General features: G+C 40.1%; 1 protein-coding gene across 7 annotated transcripts in view; it reads left to right on the forward strand.

Moving 5' to 3' along the window:
• The window catches only part of RHOBTB3 (Rho related BTB domain containing 3), an 84,623-nt gene that overhangs the window by 13,547 nt on the left and 55,493 nt on the right, over positions 1–15,583 (forward strand). The window lies entirely within an intron of this gene.

Here is a 15,583-nt window from a genome sequence, read left to right on the forward strand (position 1 = left end):
CTTGTCTTCCATACTTAGAACTTTTCAGACTATTTAGATGGTGTATTATTGGCTGTTATGTTAAAAAAAATTTATACAAATTGCGGTATTGTCAATCTGCTGACTGTTGATACTATCTATAGGCCTGGGGCTATCTATTGTTATCTGGCTTTCAAAGGAAAAGTTTTCATGTACTTTTAGAAAGATTTCATAACACCCACTATCCTGGTGGCCTCCTCACTATTCAGATCAACAGTATTAGGGAGTTAGGATTCTACAACTCCTAATCCAATTAGCTATTATTCTGAGTGCCTCAATTCTTCACAACAGTGGGGAACTAAAGAGAGCCTGCTAAACTAATTGAACACATAGAAAGTTATAGTCAAATGTCTTGAATCCCTTGTGCTACTCAGACATAATAAGTATTGTATTAATTTTGTCTGCATATAGTTATATAATAAAGTTTCCAAAATTAAAAAATGTAAGATGTAACTTTAAAATATCACCACTAAATAAATCTACATCTGTGACTTTGTCACTGAAAATGAATTTCAAACTGTAATGGATATGTTACAGTTTATTACTTAAATAAACTTCACATGATGTACCTGGTTACTTGTATTCTTTGAGGGTTCTCTTCTGGATACCCTTTCTATCCTCTGCTTGCTTTTCCATTTCTAAATTTGTGAATATATTTTCCTTTCTTATAGTCATTGACAATGTGTATGCTGTCCTTCTGGTTCTTATTTGCTTACTTTGCATATAAATCTTTCCAGTTTTTTCTAAAAATACTTATAGCTGCCTCATTTACTCCAGAGCCTAAGTGTCAAACACTCTTAGCTCACTGCCCAAACCAGATTAAAATGTATTTGGGAAATATTAGAAAAATAAATGAAAGTACAGCAGAATGTAGATAATGTTAATAAATATTAATGTGTAGTTTTCTAAGTCAATGTGCAAACCCTCACGGATCTTTATATATGTTTAATTGCCACCTTTTATTCCATGTTGACATCATTGTTCTAAAGTAACTAACCCACTTAGCATCCCAACAAGTACCTGTGTCTTATCAAATAAAAATCTGTTGAAAATTGATTTTAATCTAACTCAGTAATGAAAAGGTATCTTTATTAGCCCAGTGCCTTGCGTACTATATGCTCAATAAATGTTTGTTGAATGGATGATGCTTATTGAAAATACACAGATATTTCTGAGTTCTCAGAAAATACTCATAATAACAGATATATACTGTTATTATGAAACTTCATGAGAAGCTTGTACTTGAGTCTGATGTGCTGTTGGTGAATTGTAATTTAAGGAAAAATGATATCTTAAAATTATATTTGTTTTCTAGTAAAAAAAATTATATATAGGATGTCCATTTATCCAGGGAGCTAGTCACATATTTTGCATTTATGTTGTTGTTCGGTTGTGTCCAACTCTCCATGACCCCATTTGCAGTTTTCTTGGCAGAGCTACTGGAGTGGTTTGCCATTTCCTTCTCCAGCTCATTTTACAGATGAGGGACTGAGGCAAACAGGGTTAAGTGACTTGCCTAGGGTCACACAGCTACTAAGTGTCTGAGGCCAGATTGGAACTCAGGAAGATGAGTCTTTCTGACTACAGGCTTGGCACTCTATCCACAGTGCCCCCTAGCTGCCCCATCTGCATTTATATCAAGTCTCAATCTACCTCTCTGCAGCTTCCATTCATTGTTCCTGTTCCTTTTTCTGGGACCAGAATTAATTTAATCCCTTTTTCATATGTCAGCCCTTCAGTAGCTTTATATTCTCCCCAAAGCTTCTCTTTTTTTTTTTTTGTGGGGCAGTGGGGGTTAAGTGACTTGCCCAGGGTCATGCAGCTAGTAAGTGTCAAGTGTCTGAGGCCGGATTTGAAGTCAGGTCCTCCTGAATCCAGGGCCAGTGCTTTATCCACTGCGCCACCTAGCCACCCCCCAAAGCTTCTCTTCTACAAGTTAAACAGCTTCAGTTTCTTTTATGGATTCTCTTATGACATGATCTCTAGTCTCCTTACCATTCTGGTGAGTCTCCTCTGGATGTATGTCAACTTGTCAGTGTTCTTCCTAGGATGTGATTCTCAGAACTGAATATAATATTCTAGATATGGTTTGATTAGGGAAGAGTGCAGTGGGATTGCCACCTCCCTTGTTTTGGATACTTTGCTCTATGCAACCTAATATTGCATTAGCTTTGTTGACCACTATATCATCCTGTTGACTCTTAAGACCTATGAATCTTTTTTTTTTTTTTTAGTGAGGCAATTGGGGTCAAGTGACTTGCCCAGGGTCACACAGCTAGTAAGTGTTAAGTGTCTGAGGCCGGAATTGAACTCAGGTACTCCTGACTCCAGGGCTGGTGCTCTATCCACTGTGCCACCTAGCTGCCCTGAATCTTTCTTATGTGAATTCTTAAATCATGTTTCCCACATTTTGCTTTTCCCAGTTTGATTTTTTAAAGCCAAATGCAGAATTTTTATTTATTCTTATTATATTTCATCTTATTTGACTTGGCCTATTATTCTATCCTGCCAAGATCTTTTGTTTGTTTTTTTGTGAGGCAAGTGGGGTTAAGTGACTTGCCCAGGGTCACACAGCTAGTAAGTGTTAAGTGTCTGAGGCCAGATTTGAACTCAGGTCCTCCTGACTCCAGGGCCAGTACTCTATCCACTGCACCACCTAGCTGCCCCTGCCAAGATCTTTTTGGAAACTTACTCTAATCCCTCCCAGCTTTGTGGCATCTATAAATTTGATAAGCATGCCATTTCTGCTTCATTCAATCATAAAATGTGGACAGAACCAAAAACCAATAAATTTCTTGAGTGCTCCATAAAAATTATCCTCCATTCAAGTCAACAATATCCAAAACAGAACTCAATCATTGCCCCTCAATTCAATTACATTCAATACAAAACTTTTAAAAATCATGTGACAAATTTGAAACAGTCTCTGCCCTCAAGGAACTTACATCCTACTTATTGTTCAGTCCTTTCAGATGCTTTGTGACCCTATTTGAGGTTTTCTTAGCTAAGATCCTAGAGTGTTTTGTTATTTCCTTCCCCAGCTCATTTGGCAGATGAGGAACTCAGGAAAATAAGGATTAAGTGAGTTGCCCAGGGTCACAGAGCTAGTTTCTCAGGCTGAATTCCAAGCCCAGTGCTTTTTCTACTGGCTTTCTAGCTAGCTGCCCCATTCTACTTCAATTCTTCCTGACTCCCTTCTTTCTGTTGAGGGTACCACTAACCTTCCAGTCACCCAAGTTCACTGCCTGAGAGTCAGACTAGATTCTTCACTCTACCTCATCCCCTTATATCTAATCAGTTGCCAAGGTTTACTGATTTTACCTCCAAACTTTTCTTGCATTCATCTACATCATTCCACTTACATGGCCCCCTCCCTAGTTTATATCCTCATAACCTTTCTCCTTGGACAATGTGATATACAAATGTGGGGACCTCTACCCTTTTCCCCATTTTGCCCTTTTCCAGTCCAGCAACAATTATCCACTCTTCATTATCTTTAATGGGTTACTTAGAGGTGATATGGGTATAGGTAAGTATCTGTGGAATGGTTACACAGATGAAAATTCAGCTAAGGGATTTTAATTATCTCAGAGTGCAATTAACTTAGCTAGCTGCCAGATAGTGGTCTACTTGAACTGTTATGGCTATGTTATATATATATTGGTAGTCATATCTTAGCAGTAATGACATTCTGAATAACCTTGGGCAATTTCCTTCCAGGTTCTTATCTAGGCTGGAAGGTAAAATATTGACCAAGTATTATATTTGAAATATACTATTTATATTTTGGCTTACTGTCCTCTTATTTTAGAGATATTTCACTGTTTTAAGTCTCTTTCCTTGGTACCCGTCAATTCAGATACTTAGTATGTTGTTATCACAGAACCATAGTCAGAATTAAGATGCAGAGAGAGAATAGAAATTCTCCCTGTTGTACCCATTTCTTCCCAAGTCTTTGGAGCAGATGAAACACCTGCATACACACCATGCATGCTTTCCCAGCATGCATACCTGTAGTGCTTAAAAGAATGGGGGAAGGATATCCATCTCGGGCTCATTGATTAAAGGAAAGGAGAGCTGAAATGCCTTGTCCTCACTGGTCTGGTAATGAATGAGAGACATGAGTTAGTGAACCTCAGCTGGTTGGGAGTGATACCAGTCATGGCTTCATTGTTACTCAGGTCAGCCCTCAGCTGCTCCAGTGTCCTGTTTTGCCTGTTCATGCTTTGTGGGGCCAGTAAAGAAAGAGCAGCCGGTGTTCTTTTATCCCCTTTTGTGGCAACTTGTTGCTGAGAGGCTTTTCACAACTCCACAGAGTGGGCAGGTCTGTTCATTTTCCACAGCTAGGATTTGAGTATTTGCCCCACCACTCGTTCTCTGTGAATCCTTTTCCTTGGGCCTTAAGGATTCCCATTGACTAAAATGTCAGGCAGTATTCTCTCTGACTACCCTTTGGAGTGTTCTATCTCACTGTTTCACATCTCTCTCATCTCCCATCCATCCCCTGCAGCCCTGCCAAATAGATACTTCTAAAACAAGTCCAAGCATGTCAATTCCATGTTTTAGAGTTTCAATGACTCTTTGTTGCCTCCAGGGTAAAACAGAAATTCTTCTTTGGCAGTTAAAAGTTCACAATTGGACTTCAGCCTATCTTTCTGGACTTGTTTCATTTTATTCCCACATTCCCTCTACATTCTAGCCAAACTGGTCCATATAAAACATTCATCTTTGGCTCCTGTGCCTTGGCACAAGCTGCCCCCCCCCCAATACCTGTTTTACTCTTGTCTCTCAGAATTTAGCACACTTCAAAAAGTTTAGCTCAGATACTTCCTACACTGGTCCTTTCCTGATGTTCAGAGTTGTTAGTACTTTTCCTCCACAGCCAATTTTTTGGGTATTTCTCTTGCATACATTTTTTGTTTTCTTATTTGCATTTGTGTAATTTAAGATTCTAAATGTGGGTTCTAATCTGTTCCCCCAGTCTTGGGGTAAACTGACTAAAATCACTGATAAAACAAGTTTAGGTTTTTAAGGGTTTATTGAAAGATAGAGAAAGATTGAGAACAGAATTCCAACAGCCTGACATTCCTATCTTTCCTCAAATTTCCTGTGAAGTCCTCTGCTGCCACCACCACCATCAAGTCAGGAACCCAAAAGAGACAGACCTCTCCATGCAGGCCCTCCTTCCTCCTTCCTGTCCCCTCCCAGAAAATGGGAGGCTCCTCAAGTTGATTGGCTGGTAGTCTTGGTGGACAGTACCCATGCGCAAATGTTACTTCCTCATGCCAAGGAAAAGCTGCATGGCCTTGCCCTCTGAGGCATTCTCCTCATGGTGGAGCTTTCCTACAGTAAGTCTCCAGTAGGGGGCGTCATTCCAATCATTACACATTCATGTTATATCCCACATGTCCCTCCCTCTTGGAGTCAGAGACTAATTTTTGTCTCTGAATTTACAGTACTTATCCCAATGTTTTACATTGAGTATAAGCTGCTTTTGAATACACCATCTATGCTGTGGCCTACATCTGTCCTTATGAACATATGTTCATAAGCTTGGCATGAGATAGACTGTGTCAGAGGCTTTGCTACAATTTGCCACATTCCCTTTACCTACTTGCCCAGTAACTTTGTTACAATATTTTAGGATCATAGATTTATAGGAAATAAAAGGAAAAACTTTTAGTGTGTCATGGCTTGTTTTTGATGAAGTTGTGATGACTCTTAGTAATCCATTTCTCTATATAAATGCTTACACACCATCTCTTTAATAATATGTTTCAGATTTTTGCCACAAGTCCAAGTCAGACTCACAGATTTGTAATTAGTAACCTCTACCCTTTTCCCTTTTTTGAAAACCATTACACTGTTTGCTCTTCTTCAGACTAGAAGCAACTATCCAACTCTCCAAGATTTTTCAGAGGTCATTGACTGGATCAGTAATTGTGTTCATTTCAGTACAAAAAGCTCTTATTAAATTCTTACTATGTGCAAGCATCATAGAGGCAGCCCGGTGGTACAGAGGGTATAAGCACTGGACTTGGACTCAGGAAGACTTGAGTTCAAATTTTGCCTTGGATCTTAGCTATATGACCCTGGGCAAGTCATATAATCTCCTCCAGGACTCGGTTTTCATTTTGAAGATCAAATGAGGTAACATCTAACCTTAAAGCCTGTATAAATGCAAGCTGTCATTACTATGTGGTAGTGTTCTAGGTGCTGGGCATACAGAGATAAAACCAACCAACCAAACCCTAACATTCTTGTCCCCAGGGAGTTTACATTCTACTGTCATTTAAAGAGAATATATTTTTGAGTACTGTGGGATGTAGTCATTCTGACCTGGTGACCTGAATTCAATGGTGAGTTCAGACTATTGCTCCTCTACCATCTCATCGCTGATCTTGCTTTTCAACTCCTTGTCAACCAAGTTTGTTCTGTCCTTTTCAATCTAAATATATTTTTCCTTAGCGAATAAAATATAAACAAGGTAGTAGTTGAATAGTTTTTCCTTCTGTCTATTATGCAGTCATTCATTTTCCCATCCACTTAATTTGTAAGGGGTTGAGTGAGGGATGGGTGTCAGATTTGGTTCTCCTTCCAGCTCAGTCATATGGTCACAGGAAGAAATCACAGATGACGAGATATTAATGTGTTAACAAGGTGTTAGCATTGTCGGGGGAGGGGGAATTGGGTGATGGGGGGGTCTTAGGTACTCCTCTTTAAAGAATTACACCCTCTTGGGGAAGCTAGGTGAATAAAGCACTGGCCCTGGATTCAGGAGGACCTGAGTTCAAATCCAGCCTCAGACACTTGACACTTAACTAGCTGTGTGACCCTGGGCAAGTCACTTAACCCTCATTGCCCTGCAAAAACAAACAAAAAACAAAAAAAAGAATTACACCCTCTCACACACAAATCCAGTTAGAATAAAATAATCTTTTATTTAGGTGCTAGAGAAAGGAGATGGAAAGAGAAGTCAAGGACTTCTCTCAAGGGGAGATGGTTCAGAGATGATTTTCTGAGATACCTATCTCCTTGAACAGGAGAAAGGGGAAAGCTTTTATAGATGGTAGATGGGGTGATCACCTTGAGAGTGGAATATCCCTTATTAGGGGTGGGTTGGGAGAAGTTGGGTGAGGAGTGGTTGTTCTGATTTCTGGAGTTACCTTTATCCCCTGGCACCAACCAGGCAGCAGCCACACCTAATGGGCTTATCTCCTTTACTTCTCAAGGTATGTCTGTCCTTTGGTTTAGCTTCTCAAGGAGAGTTACCCCAGACCCATGTCCTAAAGGACATAGCTGACCAATTTATGTCCCAACCCCATAACAACATCTTGCTATCCCTTGACAAAATGTAAACATCTTTATTTGAACTGGAATGCCAAAGCCATTGACTGGGATGAAATTTGACCATACCTCTAGAGACTTTAAATGATAAGATCTAGAGACTTCCAGAAGTCAGAGAGTGTTTTAAGAGTTGCAGAGATTCAGGTAGTAGCCAGTAGTTGGAGAAGGAACCTAACCCTGGAGAAGGAATAGCCCTGGATGGGAAATAAAGAGGGGATTTTTCTTTACTCTTCACATCAGTCATGGCATCTAGAAATAGAGCTTCTCACTTAGAGAGAACTCCATCTATCTAATTGTAGAGTCAGTTCAAGAGAACTTGAGGAACAGATGAGTAAACTAATGAGGAAACAGAATGGCCCTAATACAGAGCCAGTCACTGGAGGCCAGAAATAGTTTTTAAAGCGGTATAGCTTCTGGAAGTAACCAAGAGGGAGGCTGTTGTTACTGTTTGGCCTTCTGGAAGAGGACCATGACATATCAAGAAGGCTGGAGATGGCCCCAGATTCTGTGAGAGACCTTGGCCTTTTTAAGCAAAGGTCTTTCCCAAGTCTCAGCAATCAAATCAATCAATAAATGGGGAAGGGGGGAAGGAAGGAAGGAAGTAGTCAGTCAGTCCATCAGTCTAGGAGGGGAAGGCCCCCAGGCAAAAATAGAAGCAGTTGTTGTTATTTGCACTCACCCTGAGCCATTAAGAGGCCAAACAGTGGCCAATCAGGCTTGGACTGGGACTTATTGTTGGCCAATCTTTGAGAGTCAGAGTGATATGGGTTTAAGGCATGGTCTTAAAAAAATTTAGGCTGTGAACCCCAAGTCATCTTGTGAGGTTTAAGCAATCAAAACACATTCCTTTGTGCAGAGCACCTGCAGTAAGGTCCCTATATGGACAGAAGAAGGAGGGGGATAGGGAGCTGCATTGCCCAACTGGAGCTTGGCAGTTGGGTCTCCAGTGGGGCACCTGTTACAGAATGTTGGTTGTTGTTTGTCCTTTGTTCTCGAAGAGGACCTTGACATTGGGAAGGTATGTCATGGCTTGCAAGTGAATTGGATTTGAGTGAGGGAGGGCTGTGCAAGGTCACCAACCTCATTCTCCTCTAAAGCCGTCTGGGTCCAGTGGCAAGATATATATCAGGGCGAATATCAGGGCTATCAGTGATGGCCCCAGATGGAGTGAGACCTTGGCTTTTTTAAGGGAAGTTCCTTACCAGGTTTTTGCAACAAATAAATAAATGGAGAAAGGAAGAAAGAAGGGAGAAAGTTTGGGAAAGGAAGGCCCTTAGGCCAAAAGAGAAGCCCTTGTTATTTGCATTCATTCTGAGCCATTTAGAGGCGAAACTATGGTCAATCTGGCTTGTGCTGGGACCTATTGTTTGCTGACATTTGAGAGTCTGAGTGATTTGTGGTAAAGGGGTGGCCCTAAAAAAAATCTAGGCCATGAACCCAAGTCATTTTGTGAAGTTTAAGCAATTAAAGCATATTCCTTTGGGCAGAGCACCCAAAAATGGAGGGCTATGCATTTAACAGGATGCTAACCTTGTCGGTAGCTTCAGGGAGTAGCAGACCTTGGGGCCCAGATGAGCAACCTGTCCAACATTTTTGTATAGACATCATTTGTATAGAAATCTGAAGCCATGAGATTTATTGATGGTTCCTTCTTGCATTTTGTATCCTATAAATTACTGGTCCTCTGCACTGCTCCTCTTCAGGTGGTTGTCCTTTCAATGATACCTTGATACATATGGTCAGTTTTCTCCTACTTTCTTCCTTTTTAGGAAAAAAGCATCCCTGATTAGAGTCATCACTCAAGGCAAATATATTTTTACCAGTCCTGGAAAAAATACTGGTTACTTATAATTTTTTCCTGGCCAGGAGTTCCTCATTCTATTATTTTAAATTGTGGCCCAGAAATCCAAATCCCCTTCTCAGATATCTTCTTAACCTAATGTTAACTTCTCATTTCTTCCTTATCCTCTAGCAACCAACCACTGCTTTCAAAAGACTGTGACAGTAAAAAACATTACCTGTGCCCCAAGGAGCTTCAATGTCTTGTCCAGAATTTCATAATCCCTGACAATGTGTTTTAGCTTCCTTTGACCTATATGCCCACATGAATCACCCAGAGTACCTAGTGGTAGTCAGGTTTGACAAGTCTTGGGAAGAAGGTGGGTCTCTTTCATATACATCAGGTGAACAAATAATATATTACTCTTTCCTGCTGCCAGCTCAGTGTTGTCCTCACCTCAGAGCACCGACTCTTCCAGAGATAGTCTGTCTTCCCATTCTAGGGGAAGAGCTTCAAACCTATTAACTTAGTTCCAAATACTTGGTTGTCCCTCTTCCCTTCCTTATCTGTGTCATGTTCTCCTGCCCTCCAGCCTCCTGCCACAAATGAATATCTCCTTCTCTCTCTTCACATCCTTTTTCATCTTTGTTTTCTTCTCAAAGTTCTGCTTCTGGGCTTTTAATAAAACACTTCTTTCATTCTCCCTGATAAGCTGCCGAGTGAAGGATTCTTCTTGCCCTTTTACAGTGTTCCCTAGGAGGAAGGACAACCTTCACTTTGCATATAGACAGGTGTTATCTGGCATTAGCAGGAACACAAACAGGATACTTGATACAGGTCATTGGAAAATTCTTTTTGTCCTTTATTTGGAGGATTCTTTTAGTTCTTTATTTGGAGGAGACTGCGACTGCATCAGTGTGACAAACTTCCAGTGTGGAACTTCCTTTGAGCATCTCTTCTGTAAATTATAGCCTTAAAGAATTGCCCATGAGTGTTGGGAGACGATAGGAGTTGCACAGTCATTCAGAGACTGTGTGTCAGAGGCAGGATTTGAATCCAGGTCTTCCTGACTCCAAGGCCTACCAGTTATTCACTATGTCCCACTGCCTCTCTGTTCCTCTTGATTTTCTGGAAATAAAGTGCTTGTTCTCCTGCTTTTCTTGTTTGATAGTCTTGTGATTAACTTCTGTGTTTGCTGTAACTCTTCTTCATTCTGGTGTCCCAGTCTTGGGAGCTTATTTATGGTGGTCTTCCTGCCTGGTTTTTGTTCAAATACCTTTGATTGATAATTAGCAGCTTCTGTCAAACCCCCAGTGAAGACAGAAGCTGCTGGTAGCTATTGTAGTCTCTGAGGGAATCTCAAGAAAAATCCAAGTACCAGTTAACCACTGTTCCCCTACCTCCTTTATCTTCTCCACTAATCAGATTTAGAAACTTCCCATCATGTCAACTCTTGGCTTTTCCTACTTTCAGGAGGTTAGAGTGTCAAAGAAAAAAATGACACTAATACTATACTTTGTGATTTAGGCGTAGATTTTTCCAGAACCAACTTTATTTAACATTAATCTATATCCAAGACATTTCTAGCTTGGGAAGAGATATGTCCAAATTGCCATAGTCCCCCATGTCCTCCAACATGATTCTCTACCCCAAGACAGTTTGAACAAGGAAAAGATTATAATATGTTAAAATACAGTAACATTCAGCAATGGCTGCTGTTCAGTTACTGCTTAGATTTTTTCCCTTAAGGATTGAAAAGAGTTCACTCCTGTGATCAATAGCTTAATCTTTAATGCCAAAGAGGACCCAGTCCCTAGCTGGGTCATGGTACCAATCACTTCAGGTTGGTGGGGATGCAGTAATCTTACCTAGATAATAGTTAATTTTGATTCCCACTTTCCTAAAGGGAAAAAGTATGGGAAGGGTTTTAAGCTGGAGACATATTATTTCTCAATATTTTTAGTGATACTAAAAAGGTTTTCTTACTGTGCTTCCATAATGATGTTGGGGAGACATAGTCACGCTTTATGGGAAACTTAGAAACTAAGTTTCTTTTTATACTCACTTCAAAAGTATGAAGGTATGTAGATAGCATCAGAATTAGGTCATGGTAGAATCATGCAAAACAACCTGTGACCAAGGGTCCTTTTGAGTTTCAGGACAAGACTATTCTTAAAAATAAAAGTGAGCAAATATGGTGGTACAGGCTCCCCCGCTTCCAAGAGTAGATTCCTCTCTCCTGTGAATTCTCACAGACCTTTGGATTGCTCATGGTTTTTCACACTCTAATATATTTATTTCTGTATGCATCTCATCTATCTGCCCTACTAAAGTAAAAACTTCTTGAAGTTTGGGACTACATATCATTTGTTACATTCACTGATTTGCATGTAACATAGAACACTTGACACACATATGTTGAATTGGATGTTGTTAAAGCAATAGAACATCTTTTTTTTTTTTTAGGTGAGGCAATTGGGGTTAAGTGACTTGCCCAGGGTCACACAGCTAGTAAGCATTAAGTGTCTGAGGCCAGATTTGAACTCAGGTACTCCTGACTCCAGGGCCGGTGCTCTATCCACTATGCCACCTAGCTGCCCCTATAGAACATCTTTTAGAATAAACTTGATCTTTAAAAAAAGGATCAGGAAGATGGCAGAGTGATAGGAAGCAATGCCTTGAGTTCTTCTCCACCAACTCTTAACAGATCTAGAAAATATACCATACTGATTGATCCTGATGGGCAAATCCAGAAAAAGGTCATAATGAGTTATTTTCACAGCCTAGTTTAGCATAAGAAGACAGAAAGGGATGTCTGCAGACACTGGAGATGGGATCAGACCAGGAGCACACTGTGTAGAGCACATCAGTGCCCAGAGAAAGACTGTGCACCAGGACAGGAGGAGGTCTTCGACCCACTCCAGGGCATTGTGATGGGGACAGGTGTCAATGGGCAACTTTCTCACTACCTAGTCCTGAGCAAAATGAGAAAAGGACCATTCTCAGATAAGGAGGCCCTGGGCCTAGTATGGAAAAAACAGCAATGGTGTAGCTAAGATCTCAGATGCAAAGCAGGGTCTCACTTCTAACATGTAGCCCAGACTACAAAAGAATAACCAGGGCAGGGATCCCAGACCAAAAAGGGATCTACAGTTCTGTCTTTCTGAGTCCACAGAACGTTTTCTACTTGCTTATAGGAGTAGGGTCCAAAAGCAGTCTACTCTTGTTCAGACCTAAACCCAGGTCAAGAATTTGCAAAGCTCATGGGAGAGGGAGGTAGGAGGAAGAAAAGGCTGATCTTTGTTTGAAAATAAAAATAAATTTAATTAAATTTTTTTAAAAAGCGAGGCAGCTGGGTGGCGCAGTGGATGGAGAACTGGCCCTAAAGTCAGGAAGACCTGAGTTCAGAAAAGAGTGAGAAATGATGAGATCTGTGATAGTGGGTTGATAGAAATAATAGAAGCATGAACAGGAATTTTAATGGTTCAATAAACTGAACAAGAATTTTAATGGTTGGAAAGGGATAGAACTTAGAGCTATTTATAAATTAAAAAAAAAATTTTAACACCAATCCAGAATTCAGAAGTTGCAGCACACACACACACACACACATACACACACACACACACACACACACACACAGAGTCAATTTGGCAGCATGATCAACTCCTGAAGGTATTTGAGAAATTGAGGGGTAGTGTGTCAAGGGGAAGAGTGAAGAAGAGGCCATATGACTGACTTTGGAAATTTCTTACAGAATTGTGACAAGCCATTATCTTAGCAGAGGGGTAGTTATTATAGAATAGATCATTATCTTGACCATCTGCAGACATCTGGTAATTATATCAGTTTCTGACTTACCGCAGTACTTCCTCTTGTGACCAGAATACTGAGAAAATTATTACTAGTCACACAATTATAGGTTTTAGATTTATCAGCTATTCAAGAGAGTAAACGAGAATAAACAATTCTTTCTTGAATGAGTAATTTGTTTAATTATGTTTAGACAAATCATAGTCTATTTTGCCTGATTTACAATTGAAGTTCATTTTAGAGAAAAGTGCTTGCTATTCAGTTGTTTTATCATTATTCTATTACCATCATATGTTTTTCTTTTTATAAAGGTGTTTGGGTATCCCTCCAAATTAGTACTCTCGGGTTGCAGGTTGGGTCTTTATGGAGTGACTGTGTTTGGTTCAAGTTGTTTTGTGGATCTGTACTGTTAAAATTATGAACCATGAGCCCCCAGCAGTGCATTATCCTTGAATAGTCAGCCTATTGATACAATTAGTGCAAAACAAAGGCATTTTCCTGAGATAGGAAAGAAAATTCAGTAGCTACAAAACATTTCCAAATTAAACATGGAGGGCACTCTTGAACACACACATACACACATATATGTGTGTGTATATGTATATATATTTGTGTATATAGATATAGATGTATATAGTATCTATAGGAAGAGGAGGTGCATACATAGAATTTATTGGTAGTGAGGAACACATAAAGAGATTACATATGACTAGGACAACTCACTCCTCTTGCATGGCAAGGCCCCAAGGTCTTATCTCTTCTCATCATTTTCTCATGCTGCTCCACTGTGGATGCATCTGTTTTGTCAGGGTGCTCATCTAAGCCTTCTGGAACTGCCCCTCTGTAGCCTGATTTCTGACTACTAAGGCTGATTCTCCTCTACTTGCAGGAATTACACTGTGCAGAGATCTCTTTTCTTAACTGACTGGAGAGCTACAAAGCTTGCTCTTTAAAGACCATTAAGAGCATGATGGCTCTTCATCCAGCCAATGGCAAGCTGCTTTCTAATTCCATAAATGAGTGTTTTTTAACACCTTGTAAAGGGGTAACAGTTTCAAAAAATCTTTTTGTACTTTAAGTTGTTAATACCTTATAGCCTCTCTTACTTATCCCTCCCCTTATTTTCTGTGATTATATCACCTGAGCTATGGGAAAATGAGTCTATGACTGTTATCTTGATCAGTTTTCCTCCACTATGTCTTCAAGTAGTGTTTCTTTTTTGTCATAAAATAAACAGGGAGAAAGCTCACTTATATATGTAAAAAAACCTCATAATTCTTGGAGACCAGACATAATTGCTGCTGTTATAAAAGTGGTTGATCATGGGGTTGACAAGCATATATACTTCTGTTACACATAGCCATCAACCTCTACCATCCATCCCCTGTTTTCCCTAGCACTCCTGAAGAAAGGATTATGCGAAAATGATGTCACCACCCCTTGCCCTCAGCCTGAAGTTTATGCCAGGAAATCTCCCTGTATAGGTTTAGGTATGGTTTGTGTTTATTTCCTAAATTCTTTATAATAGGATCCTCATTGCATAAGCACTCAAGGCAATAAATGTATGTTGGGTAGGACAACCTTTTTTTTTCAACCCACAGAAAATGCAGATGATGTAAAGAATTCACAGATACATAGAACACATAAGAAGGAACAGGTCCTAAAACACAGTACTCAAAAGTAGTTCCAATATTCTAGGACAGCGGGGACACTCCCAGAAGGGGAGCATACATTGAACTTGCTGATTAGCTAATCTTCATACTCTCAGGGTGGCATTGTCTGAATAACTTGGTATAATGGGGGGGGGGGAGGATGGATGATAAAAGGGCTATTAAGGTCAAGGCCCCTTGCTCCCTCAAGTCACAGTTCTCCTTCACTTCACAGCCTTGGAGATTATGTGGTCTATTCTCTCTTTTCTCTAAGAAAGCTGTTTCTCAGGAATACCTTTTGGGTCCTGTGGGTGAGCATCTGCCTGCTTCTGCCAGGTGGTATCTCTTGGATTGGGAAGATCCATTCTCAGGCCTCAGGTTTCTAACCTTTGCTCAGAAAACCATGATGTGTCACTCCTCTTTTCCAAAGCAGTGTAACAGGTATTCCACTATTATTAGTGACGAGACTGAATGTACACAGACTGTCATTTTCCTAGTATTCCGGTCTATTCTGCTGGGCTGGTTTGTCTTCTAAACAGGGACAGATGAAAGGAAAATCATAAAGAGGTTGAGCTGGTCTGCAACTTCATTTTGATAGACCACAGAGAGTGGCGATTCTTCCAGATAGAATCCATAATCCTGAGTCTCTGCCAGTCAGTCACCTGAGAGGCAACCCCAGTCAGTAAAAATCAATTAGGAGTTGTCTTCTCTCTAAACAAAGTGATACTGTACCTCTCTGGGGACGTGTTTTCCCTACCCCAGACAAAGGCTCACACTCTGTAACCTCATCAAGTTGATCAGAGACTTCATTAAATTGCTCAGGAGGAATTCCCCTGATGGACCTTTTTATATTATATTTCACCAACTATTTTGAACTCTTAAAATTATTATGGCTATAGAGCTATATCCATGAAAATATAGGCCACTCTGTCAATGCAAATGTCAAATATGTGATTTTTAGCGATTTTGTGTTTTA

The sequence above is a fragment of the Dromiciops gliroides genome, chromosome 1 (genome assembly GCF_019393635.1).
Source record: "Dromiciops gliroides isolate mDroGli1 chromosome 1, mDroGli1.pri, whole genome shotgun sequence".
Taxonomy (NCBI): Eukaryota; Metazoa; Chordata; class Mammalia; order Microbiotheria; family Microbiotheriidae; genus Dromiciops; species Dromiciops gliroides.